At 39.9% G+C, this 12,398-nt stretch overlaps 2 pseudogenes across 1 annotated transcript; one reads left to right on the plus strand and one right to left on the minus strand.

The window, feature by feature from the left end:
* Window positions 1-2,941: 2,941 nt before the first annotated feature.
* Window positions 2,942-4,262, plus strand: LOC146363540 (Ig kappa-b4 chain C region pseudogene; annotated as a pseudogene). The gene is made up of 2 exons (XR_014799250.1): window positions 2,942-3,025; window positions 3,717-4,262. The product of XR_014799250.1 is annotated as an Ig kappa-b4 chain C region pseudogene (transcript).
* Window positions 4,263-5,949: 1,687 nt separating this feature from the next.
* Window positions 5,950-6,536, minus strand: LOC146363541 (Ig kappa chain V region 3368 pseudogene; annotated as a pseudogene).
* Between the last annotated feature and the right edge of the window lie 5,862 nt (window positions 6,537-12,398).

Raw genomic sequence — 12,398 nt, forward strand, 5'->3', positions numbered from 1 at the left:
CATGGTTTTGTGGGCTTCATTTCAGAGGGACAGATGTTGATAGAGGAGAGGAGTTTGATTCTCTGGACTTTACCTGTGAAGCAGCAGCAGAGGAGAGTCCAGATGAGGACGCAGATCAAAGTCATGTTTTTGATGAGGAGGATTTCTGTGGCTTCTGTTGTGATGAAGGACAGCTGTCAGTCATCCAGTGTTCAACTCTCAGGACTATAAACTCTCCCAGAGCACTGGAGCATGGTGCTGCTGATGCAAAGTGCCTCTCTATGGAAATCATCTGACCAAGTTTAGAGGCACAATGTGAAAAAGTAAAGGTCTGGACTTCACCATTTGTTTTTACAACATTCTGTACCCCATGCAGATCCTGATGGGTTTGAAGAACTACTAATTGATTATATTTAAAATAAGTTCAATGTCAATGTTAAGATTTTGCTGTAGGACACCATTCAGATGGGTGTGATCCTAAATTAAATATGGTTCGAACAGCATGATACAACATGATTTCCTCCAGTACCATCCACCTCCAACATATATTACAGTTTCTCTCAGTCGCTTTGGTGCAGTTTCAAATCAGTGATGCTTTTCCCCAATCAAATTAGCCTTTCTCATTGTTTTTATACACACATACACACTGCTGTTGTTTCTACACTAATAAAGGGATTTGTTACTTTGTTGATCCACAACTCACAGCTCACAACTGTCATGATCGGCTGTGTCCAGGCAGGAATTGGACCCAAACGCAAACTCACTGGAAACAGGACTGAACTCAAAATGGCAGCTTTTATTGCTGAACAGAAAACTCCACAAAACCTAAACTGGGAAGAATCTAACAAAACACACACAGCACGAGGAAGATCACGGCACTGTAGTAATCAATCAATCAATCAATCAATCAATCAATCAATCAATCAATCTTTATTTATAAAGCACTTTTCATACAGAAATGTAGCACAAAGTGCTTTACATGGTTAAAAGCAGCACACCCCACCCTCCAACTCACTCCCCACACTCTCATTAACATAAACGATCATGGATACATACATACCCCCCCCCACACACACACACGCACACTTAAAGCGTAAAATTGGGCTGGGTACGCATGAGCCAGGTGAGGAAACACTATCACAGGGAGCCGTCTGCACCGGGAGCCGGTCACAGACCGCAGCCTCCAGGCTGGGCACACAGCAGGAGGGAGGCAAAGAAGCCCCCCAGCCAGGCTGAGGATGTGTCGATAATGTGAACAGAACACACATATAGTTTAATGAGTATTATTTTGCTTTTCTCCATTTCACCAGTTTTGTAAGGTTAAACAAATACAAAAAAACATCAGATTTGATTTTTGTTTCTGAAAACAGTTTTAAACTTCTCATTAGCTGTCACAGTCCGGGTGAGCTGCTGGTAAATTTCCACTAAGTCCATGTTCTCCTGTGTCTGCCCCTGGGCAGAGCCGTCATCTCCTCACATGGAGCCAATCTGCTCAAGATATTTAAGACCAGCGTTGCCGTCTCTTCACTGCTACTTTGCCAACTTACCCTCGGTGGTAACAGGCTACCATGCTTCATGCTCCTTGCCCAAGTCTATGCACTCGGCCATACTCACTGCAGTTTCATGCTCCGTCTCCTGGGAAGGATTTCAATATCACACCTGCTGCCCTCTTGCCACTGCTTCTCACAGGATCCCTTGGAGCTCAGGTCAGCCCATCTTAAATCTATTCAGCTCACCTGGACCTTCACCTACTCTCCTCAAAGTACCACCAACTCCACCTGCAACATAAGCCATACTCCTCTTTAAAATTCAGTCACACCTGGAGAAGTCTGTGAACCCACTAACCCCCTTTTCCTCTCCCTCTTGATCACCACGCCACCTTAGGCCACCACGCTACGTTTTCTTGTCAGGAATCCCACGTCAAGTATAACTCTGTGTTTTTGTGCCAAATACAGATTTGTGTAAAGCAAACTCAACCGTCTCCACAGGTGGTGCAGCACTTGAGTCCAGTTTCGTACAGGCCTTTGGCCCCTTGTGACATTAGGCCTACATTTTTTGCAGTACTCTTTCCAAAGTAGGTAAGGTTTTGAGAAAAATAACAAAACAAAAAAACCTGTTTTGATGTCTTAAAACGACGGTGAAAGTGTTTTATGAAGTGTCTTTTGCATAGATGAGTCTGTGTGGTGAAAAAGGCCTTACATATTTTGAGAGCTGCATTAAGAGTGGTGAGAATGACGTTCCTGATGTAAGACTTTCACCAAAGCAACTGAGAAAAGCAGTGATGGGGAAACATTTACTGAAGTTCATTTAACTGTTCACGAATAAATGTAAGTGAAGTTGTTTGAAAACGTGTGTGTGTGAGAAACATGTCAAAAGTAAACCAAAGCAACACATGGTGATAAAACCCGAATTGAATCGTAATGTTTACCAGTTAGAAGCCTTCACAGTTAGAACAGCACAGAGCACAGTCTTCTCTACCTGGAAGGAATTTTCAAAACTTCCTAAAACACCATTATTTGTAGACAGAAGTCCAAAATAGAAATAAAAACTCATTTAAAAAAAACCCTGTATGTGTAGGCAGGGTCTTAACAATGGACATATTCCTTCGGAAATTAAAAAAAAAAAAAAATTATAGAAAAAAATGCTGGTACACTTTCCAGAACTTAATATTTTTGTGAAATTCAAAACATAACTACATGAATCTGAAGTGTTTTTGAAGCGTTTTAGGCTGAGAATTAGTTTCAGTGTTTAGAGTTGTGAAAAAATAAGTGCCAGGTTTCAAGAGATGTTTTCACATGTGGAAAGCTGTAAAATCTACATTTTGAAATCATATTCTTTAAATATTGTTGTAATGGGCTTTATTTGTTTTAATTACACTATTATAATATTATTAAATTATGCAAACAGTGAATTATTTTGTTGAGTTTGTTTGTTTCAGAGTCAGAGAGCCGTGTCTCTCTACAGTCAGAGGTTTTTGTACGGCGGCTCAATGAGTTTGTATCACTGTGGTACACGTTCGGTGGAGGAACCAGACTGGATGTTGGAAGTAAGTTAATTAAACTGTGTTTGTTATTAAATATTTTATCATTTTATTTAATAATTATTTGTTAGACTGCTTAGATGAGACAAAAGATTTTTTTTATTTAAAATAATTTAGTGTTTGATGTTTGTCCTTTTTACTGGACTAATTCAGATGAGCTCTGCGAGTTTCTCTTGTTTAATCTACATTTCTGTCACAGTAAAATATATGTAGACAAGAGTAAACTTCATCATCTTATGATTAGTTTGTAAATTTCCACCACATCAGCTGCTGTTTGGATGAGTTAAAGTTTGCTTTCTGATGTTTTTATCGTGTCAGATGTTTCAGATTTAGTTTGAAATCATGTGAGCTGTTCAATAACATTTCAAATCTATATGAATGAGTAGCTGCTCTGTGCTTGTGTCCACTCATTTCTTCAGTCGTCCATGATTTAGACTTCTAATCATTTTAAAGCCAAACTTCTGCTGTAAATGTTTCCACATCTGCTTCTTTTATTTCCAGTGTAGTTTGAACATATTTCAGCTCAAACTGTGTGATGATTCTCTCTGTGCTGATATGCATGAGAGGTTTCTTAAAGGGAAGTGAAACAATGTGTGAGTGAATGACTGGTGGAGCAGAAAAAACACCTGACAGAAACTTCTTAACGGAGAAATTCAAATTGTGGTTCCTGTCCTCTAAGCTGATTGGTGTTTCCTAGGTGATACCCGCCCCGCCCTGAAGGTGCTGGGTCCCTCCAGTGCAGAGCTGGAGCAGGGGAAGGCCACGCTCATGTGTGTGGCCAACAAGGGCTTCCCCTCAGACTGGAGTCTGTCCTGGAAGACGAGCGACAGCAGTGGCAGCAGCAGCATCAGAGGGGAGGAGAGCAGGACTCCTGGAGTGCTGCAGAATGACGGCCTCTACAGCTGGAGCAGCACCCTGACGCTCACTGCAGACCAGTGGGGGAAGGTGGACTCTGTGACCTGTGAGGCCACCCAGGGCTCCCAGACTCTGGTCTCAGAGATACTGAGGAGAGACCAGTGTTCCCAGTCCTGATGTCAATCACTGAGTCTTTCATGCTGTTTTTCTTCTGTCTCTTTGTTTCTTTGTGTTTGCAGATTTAAAAAATAAACTCATTAAATAGTCATATTTTCATCTCATAATGACAACAATCATAGCAACAATCTCCTCTAGTTTCATCCTTTTGTGTCTGTTGTAAAGCTGATATTTCAAACTCTTAAAAGAATAAAAATGTAACGAGAAAACATGTTCTTTGACTCTGTGAGTTTAATAAATGCACATTAAAAAATTAAGATTTTGTAATATTTGTAAAACCAGACCAAAATAAAAATGTAAACAGACACATCGAGTGTAATGTGCAGTGAAAATGGTTAAATATATTTTTTAATCCACATATTAAATATTTCTCTATAAGATGTTGAGGTCATGTCAACCATAGATTATCTGTGTGCTCTTCATAATTTCTAGTCTCAAAGCTGTTTTATGATCTACATTTTAATCTGATCTAAAACCTAATAAGTAAAATTAAAGAGCAGGGTGTCATCTGTATGTTTAAACAGAAATCATTTAAATCAAGTTTAAGTGAAGATTTACTGAAGTTTGATTAATGAACTATTTGGCAGTGAAACTGTGATGAAGCACCAAAGCAGAGAAGAGTCTAGAAGCTGGTGGTGGCAGAGATGAAGCAGGTGGAGACTTAGTTGAGGATCCCTAATTGTCAGGATGAGGTGGAGATCAGGAGTCTGAGATTTAAAGCACACAAAACAGAGGCTGAGTAACTCACAGAAGGCAGCGAGACAATAACTGGACTCAAATAATGAGGACAGAATTGAGCTCGACAGTGGACATGATGTTAAGAACAGACTAACAGAGCAAACACAGGAATGCAGGCAGATGAGAGACTACAGGTCTGCTTTAATCAACTTATATAGAAGTTAATCTCTTCTAGTCTTTACAGCAAAATGAGAGAAACTCACTTCACTAAACCTCTTAAAAAAAGACAAAGTCCACAGTCTGTCAGGATGATCACATCTTATTTTCATTGGTTTCAGATTTTGGTGGGACTTTATATTAATGTCACACTTTTAAGCATTAGTAAGATATTATTTTAAAGAGAAACCTTAAAATTATTTGTTCTGTCTACATTAATACTTTGGAAATTGACTAAATAACTTTAGGTTTTTACAACAGTAACAGTGATTCGTTTGTGCTGGAAATGTCCAAATGAGGCTAAATCTTCACTGAACACATTCCCTACAAACACTGTTATAACAGCCTGCTTGATTTGTTAATCAGCAGAATATTAGAATATTATAGACACTAGTTGTGATGTGACTACAATGATTTTTTGGATTTGTGTGATGAAGGACTGCAGCTGAGCTCCACAGAAGGATCAGTTAAATATTTAACAGCTTACAAATAGAAAAGAGCTGCTCATCAGTGCAGAAACACTGACAACAGCATTTGTATTGTTAATAACAGCTTGTTATATTTTACCTTCCAGTTACGTCTTTTTATCTGAACTCTCAGTTTCTCTAAAGTCTATTTTCTCTCTCTGTAGTAGGTCGAGCCTCTCTCTGGACAGACTGTCCATTGTTATAAATGTAGAAACTAAGAATGAGTCAGACTGGTGGACTACAGAGAACAATAGTCATCTAAAAATAATGTTCACATGTTAAAAATCTGGAGCCAGTGTTGTGTCCGTATTCTGTGACTCATTAAACATTTATGTTTTTATTCGGGGACATCACTTTTTTTTTCATGTTACTAACAACGTATTCAATAAATTTATGAACGTTAAACTGTGAGTGCACACAAATGAAATTCCACAGTAAATATTAAAGTAATCGTTCTTCTCAGTCTTTTAGTTTGTTCTGCAGCTGTTGCTTCAGATCAGTTCCTCTTCAGCTGAGAGGTTTTTGTACAACAGATTTTCACTGTGTGAACGGGAAGCTGTAACCCTGCTGACCATAATAAACTCCTGCATCTTCAGCCTGAACTCCACTGATGGTCAAAGTGAAGTCAGTCCCAGATCCACTTCCACTGAAACGATCAGAAACTCCAGACTGACGGCTTGTTGCATAATAAACAAGCAGTTTAGGAGCTTCAGGGGGTTTCTGAAGATACCAGTAGAGGTAGTTACTCATACTTGAACTGGCTTTACATCTGATAGAGACAGTCTGTCCTAGAACAGCAGACTGAACTTTGGGAGTCTGAGTCAGGATGACATCTCCAAATGAACCTGAAAACATGAAAATGAGAAGAAGAGTTATTGAGAAAAACCCAGTTTAAAGAAAGATGATGAACATCCAAACATTAGAGGATCATTTCTCTAACATGGAGAACAAATGGAAGAAGGTCAGTGCTGCTGGTTTCAGAGTTTCTCCATCATAGCAGAACATCATTGTGGTGAACCTGGCTGCATGCTGAAGTTTTCACAGAGAGTCTCACCCTGAACAAGGAGCCCCAGGGTGGCCAGCAGTAGAGTCAGTGACATCATCATTGTGCTGCTGGTGTGTGAGTGGCTCTGAAAGGCCTGGACAGCCACTGACACATATGCAAACACACAGAGTCAGTCAGCTGCAGCTGTCCTCTGCTGAATAATTAAATCATTCATGACATCTAGTGGAGAGATAAATTTGAATTAAAAAAAAAATGGAAAATGTGAAATAATTCAAATATGAATTGTAATACAAATAAATATAGACATGCATGGATTTAAGACGGGCCTTAAGTTTGAACAAAGACAGAGACTCAACAATGTTAAATCAAAAGCTGTAAGATGGACTGGAAGAGTTCATGGAGTCAGGGGCAATCTTTTGAGACAGACTCAGATTTCTGAACATTTTGCCTTGAACATCCTGTTTTTGCTGGTTTAAATTTCTGCAACAAAAAGGCAGTTTGCTTGTGTTTGAGATTTAGATCCTACCACATTTCTTTGCCATGTTTATGTCTCTTCAGGTTGAATCCTTTTCCCCCTATTGCTATTTTCTATCAATGATTGCAACTTCTTCTGTTTAACAGTCATATATATAAATCATATCCTCCAATGAGCGGAGGCCTGTGTGCCAAAATAAATACTATGCTTTTCAGTTCTTCAACGGGGCTTACCACTTTTACCACTTTCGGCTGGACTCCAAACGTGATATTAAAGTGAAAAATGGGAGTGATCTGTTTACTGTTCATGTTCTGTCACAGCACATAGAAGATTCATTTATTGCCATTTCACAGTGTGACCTGTGAGGCCACCCAGGGCTCCCACACCTCATTATTCAGCTCCACTCTTGCTTTTTGTTTGTTTCATGCTTTAAGACCATTAAATTTTCCTATTTTTAAACACTTTGTACTTTAAAAAAAAGATCTCTCTCTCTCTCTCTCTCTCTCTCTCTCTATACATATATATATATATGGCAACAAACATCCACGGATACATCAGTAAGATGGCCCCAACTGACCCCGTGCTCAGCAGTGAATACCTCAGGCAGCAGAAACCCAAGAAAGAAGAGGAAGAGGAGGCACCATCGTGTAAGGACAGGCCCCTGCACAGTATGTACCACCAGCAGAGAGAGGAAGTGGCTGATATCCAGAAATCCTACCAGTGGCTGGACAAAGCTGGACTGAAAGACAGCACAGAGGCACTAATCATGGCAGCACAGGAACAAGCTCTGAGCATAAGATCCGTAGAGGCTGGGGTCTATCACACCAGGCAAGACCCCAGGTGGAGGCTGTGTAAAGATGCCCCAGAGACAATCCAGCACATAACAGCAGGGTGCAAGATGCTAGCAGGCAGGGCATACATGGAACGCCATAACCAAGTGGCCGGCATAGTATACAGAAACACCTGTCCCAAGTATGGCCTGGAAGTCCTGAGGTCAAAATGGGAGACGCCCCCAAGGGTGGTGAGAATCGTTGAGTGCGAGAGGAACTGACCTGAAAGATAGGATCATGGCCAAGCTTGAAACCTGGACCCCCCATAGCCGGTTACCAAGATTACGTGAAGTACCCTCAGAAGGTCTGCTAGATGATGTTAATGCAGCACTACGGACAATACCTACAACCACGATTACCGACACTAACATTAAATTACTAAATTACCGACCAACCTGTGCACTGCCTGGATTGATTACAAGAAGGCCTATGACACTAGAGGCCAACTCCAAGCCCATAGCACAAGTCGCCATCAAGTGCGGGATCTACCAAGGAGATGCTCTGTCCCCACAGCTGTTCTGCAGTGGGGACAGCAGTGCTGTTCTGCATAGGCCTGAACCCCCTCAGTGAGATCATTGACAAGAGTGGCTACGGATACCGACTACGGAACGGAGCAGTTGTCAGCCACCTCCTGTACATGGATGACATCAAGCTGTATGCCAAGAGTGAACGAGACATGGATTCACTGATCCACACCACCAGGCTATACAGCAATGACATTGGAATGTCGTTCGGACTGGAGAAGTGTAGTCGGATGGTAACAAAGAGAGGGAAGGTAGCCAGAACTGAGGGGATTGAACTACCAGAAGGCAACATTGCAGACATAGAGGACAGTTACAAGTACCTGGGGATCCCGCAGGCGAATGGGAACCATGAAGAGGCCGCTAGAAAAGCTGCAACCACCACCAGCAACATCAAAAAGAAGAAATATGAGAAGCTTGAGACAAGGGCTCAGAGAAGAGTTTGGGAAGTTGTGGAGGGTGAAGGTAACGGTGGTCCCCATGGTAATCGGAGCACTAGGTGTGGTGACTTCCGAACTAGGCGAGTGGCTCCAGCAGATCCCGGGAACAACATCGGAGATCTCTGTCCAGAAGAGCGCAGTCCTGGGAACAGCTAAGATACTGTGCAGGACCCTCAAGCTCCCAGGCCTCTGGTACCAGGACACGAGCTTGAAGGATAAACCGCCCGCAGGGGCGAGATGGGTGTTTAGTTTTTTTTTTTTTATATATATATGTATGTATGTATGTATATATCATCCATAACTCAGACTTGTAGTCATTTTAAAGCTACTGTAAATGTTTCCACTTCTGCTTCTTTTATTTCCAGTGTAGTTTGAACATATTTCAGCTCAAACTGTGTGATGATTCTCTCTGTGCTGATATGCATGAGAGGTTTCTTAAAGGGAAGTGAAACAATGTGTGAGTGAATGACTGGTGGAGCAGAAAAAACACCTGACAGAAACTTCTTAACGGAGAAAATCAAATTGTGGTTCGTGCCCTCTAAGCTGATTGGTGTTTCCTAGGTGATACCCGCCCCGCCCTGAAGGTGCTGGGTCCTTCTAGTGAGGAGCTGATGCAGGGAATGGCCACACTCACATGTCTGGCCAACAAGGGCTTCCCCTCAGACTGGAGTCTGTCCTGGAAGGTGGATGGCAGTGGCAGCATCAGCTGGGAAGAGAGCAGGAGCCCCGTGGTGCTGCAGAACGACGGCCTCTACAGCTGGAGCAGCACCCTGAGGCTCCCTGCAGACCACTGGATGAAGGTGGGCTCTGTGACCTGTGAGGCCACCCAGGGCTCCCAGACTCTGGTCTCAGAGATACTGAGGAGAGACCAGTGTTCCCAGTCCTGATGTCATTTACTGAGTCGTTGTTGCTGTTTTTCTTGTGGTACAGCTCTTTGCTTATGTGCTGTAACATCCTTTGTTTCCTTGTTACTTCTACTTCTCATATTAAAAAAACAAAACAATAAAAATTGTTCCATCTCATAAATACCAAAATCATAACAAATGCCTCTACATTCATCCCTTTGTGTGTATGATCTGTTCTAAAAAGAATAAAATTAGTAAACATGGTCTTTGAGCACTCGAGTTTAACAAATACACCTTAAAATAGAAACATTTAATAAGCCCAACCAAAATAAAAAACAAGAGTTATATGATTTGAAAAGATTGACTATATTGTTATTTCCACATTTAATATACTTTTAAAGAAATAGGAGCCAAGTTGATGGTATATATTTCCTCTTCATAATTTCTAGTCTTGATACAGTTATTTCACCTGTTTTTTATTACACACACTCACACAGATGACATGACATCTTATATGTCATCTCCACTTAAGTATTTCATGAGCTGTGTGCAGGCAGGATTGGTGGACCCAATGTGCAGATACACAGAGGCAAAAACATGAACTCAAAACAGCTTTGGTATCTCCAGATTTCTGTAGATACCAGCAATGTCATCACTAACACTTGAACTGGCTTTACATCTGATAGAGACAGTCTGTCCTGGAACAACAGACTGAGCTTTAGGAGTCTGAGTCAGGATGATTTCTGCTGATGAAGCTGGAAATACAAAAAAGAACAATTAATGAGATAAATCCGTCTTTCATTTCATTTCATTTTTAATTTTGTTTCAAATGTAGTATAGTAGTAATAGTAGTAATTCAATTCCTATACACATGTATTAATAGACCTCTCTGCATTGAATCATATCTGTTATTAACCCCTGTCTCTCTTCCACAGCATGTCTTTTATCCTGTCTTCCTTCTCTCACCCCAACCAATCACAGCAGATGGCCCCGCCCCTCCCTGAGCCTGGTTCTGCCGGAGGTTTCTTCCTGTTAAAAGGGAGTTTTTCCTTCCCACTGTCGCCAAAGTGCTTGCTCATAGGGGGTCATATGATTGTTGGGTTTTTCTCTGTATCTATGAAGCGCCTTGAGGCGACTTTTGTTGTGATTTGGCGCTATATAAATAAAATTGAATTGAATTGAAATTGAAACCTTCCTCTCAAAAGTCACACTGTTTCCATGCATGAAAAGGAGCAGGAAGAAGAATAAATTCTTATGAACACCTGCCCCCTATCTATAATAGTACAAGTAGGCACTTACAACCACAATACACTCTGGAATTATTGTGTACATAGCAAAACAAAACAATATACTCAACAATGTGCAATACCACTAAATATCAAACTAAAAGGATAATTCTTTCTACAGTTACCTTCTGTTATTTTCAGCTTTTTCATATTCGTTTATCATTTTATTCTTGTAGCACATTTTAAATTGAAAAACATTTGTGCAACCCTTAAGATGATCATGGAGAGAATTCCACATTCTTATATCTTTGACTGTTGGACATATTTGCCTTTGTGTGGTCCGAGCAAACTGATGCTTAAAATAAAACTTCCTTCTGCTATCCCCATTTTTTGAACACAATACAAATAATCTTTGTAACTTAAGAGATAATGTTTTATTTTTTCCTCTAAACATAATAATTAATGTCTGTAATATCACTATAAATTCAAGTTTTAATAATTTCGATTTTATAAACAAACTATTAGTTTGTTCTCTATATTTAACGTTATGCATAATTCGAAGCGTTCTCTTCTGTAATAAGTATAGTGCTGTTAAATTAGTCACATATGTATCCCCCCATACTTCAACACAATAACTCAAATAGGGTAAAAAATATGAAAAATATAATATTCGTATTGTCTTGTAATCTAATATATATCTAACATTACCCAGGATATAAATATTTTTGGCCATATTTTTTTTAATATGTTCAACATGAAATTTCCATGTTAACTTGTCATCCACTATTACACCCAGAAAACGCAATTCTGTAACTCTTTCAGTGAATACTCCATCTATGGATAATACTATCTCTTCTTCCTTTACACGGTTTCCGAATATCATAAACTTTTTTCCAAATTCGGCGATAACTTATTTACATCAAACCATTTTTTTAGTTTTTTTCATTTCAATAACCATAATTTTAGCCAATTCTTTCAAGTTTTCTCTGGAGCACAAAAAATTTGTGTCGTCTGCAAACAAAACAAAATTTAACATTTTCGACACATCACAAATGTTGTTTATATATAAATTAAAAGGTTTTGGTCCTAAAACAGAACCTCGAGGGACCCCACATTCTATTTTCATTCTTTCAGATGAATTAACTAAACACTGCACATACTGAAACCTATTATCTAAGTAACTGCTTAACCATTTCATTACAATTCCTCTCACACCATAAGTACTTAACTTGGAAATGAAGATGGAGTGTTGCATCTTTAAAATGTACATTAATCAAATTTTATAGGTTTTGTCTTTTATATACTGCATGTTCATGTTGGTATAGTAGGGTTAGTTGGTCACTAACCTGTTTTGTCTTGCTGTCTTTGGACTTTCCATTAGAAAGACTGTCTTTCATTTTGTCGAGATTCATTCATGGATATTGTAACAGAGTTTAAAATATTGAAATCATTTCATGGTCGCTTTAAAGAACATGGAGAATATGGTAAAGCGTGTGTGTGTGTGTGTGTGTGTGTGTGTGTGTGTCCTCAGTGAACTGTATCAGTCTCTGCAGTATCTTCCAGCTGCAGCAGTCACTTCAGTTTCTGTTCAGTCTGACTGAGGGAGGTTTTTGTACGACTGTTTTTCACTGTGTGACAACCCA

The sequence above is a fragment of the Perissodus microlepis genome, chromosome 22 (assembly GCF_051167445.1).
Source record: "Perissodus microlepis isolate ML-2025 ecotype Zambia chromosome 22, ASM5116744v1, whole genome shotgun sequence".
In the NCBI taxonomy this organism is placed as follows: domain Eukaryota; kingdom Metazoa; phylum Chordata; class Actinopteri; order Cichliformes; family Cichlidae; genus Perissodus; species Perissodus microlepis.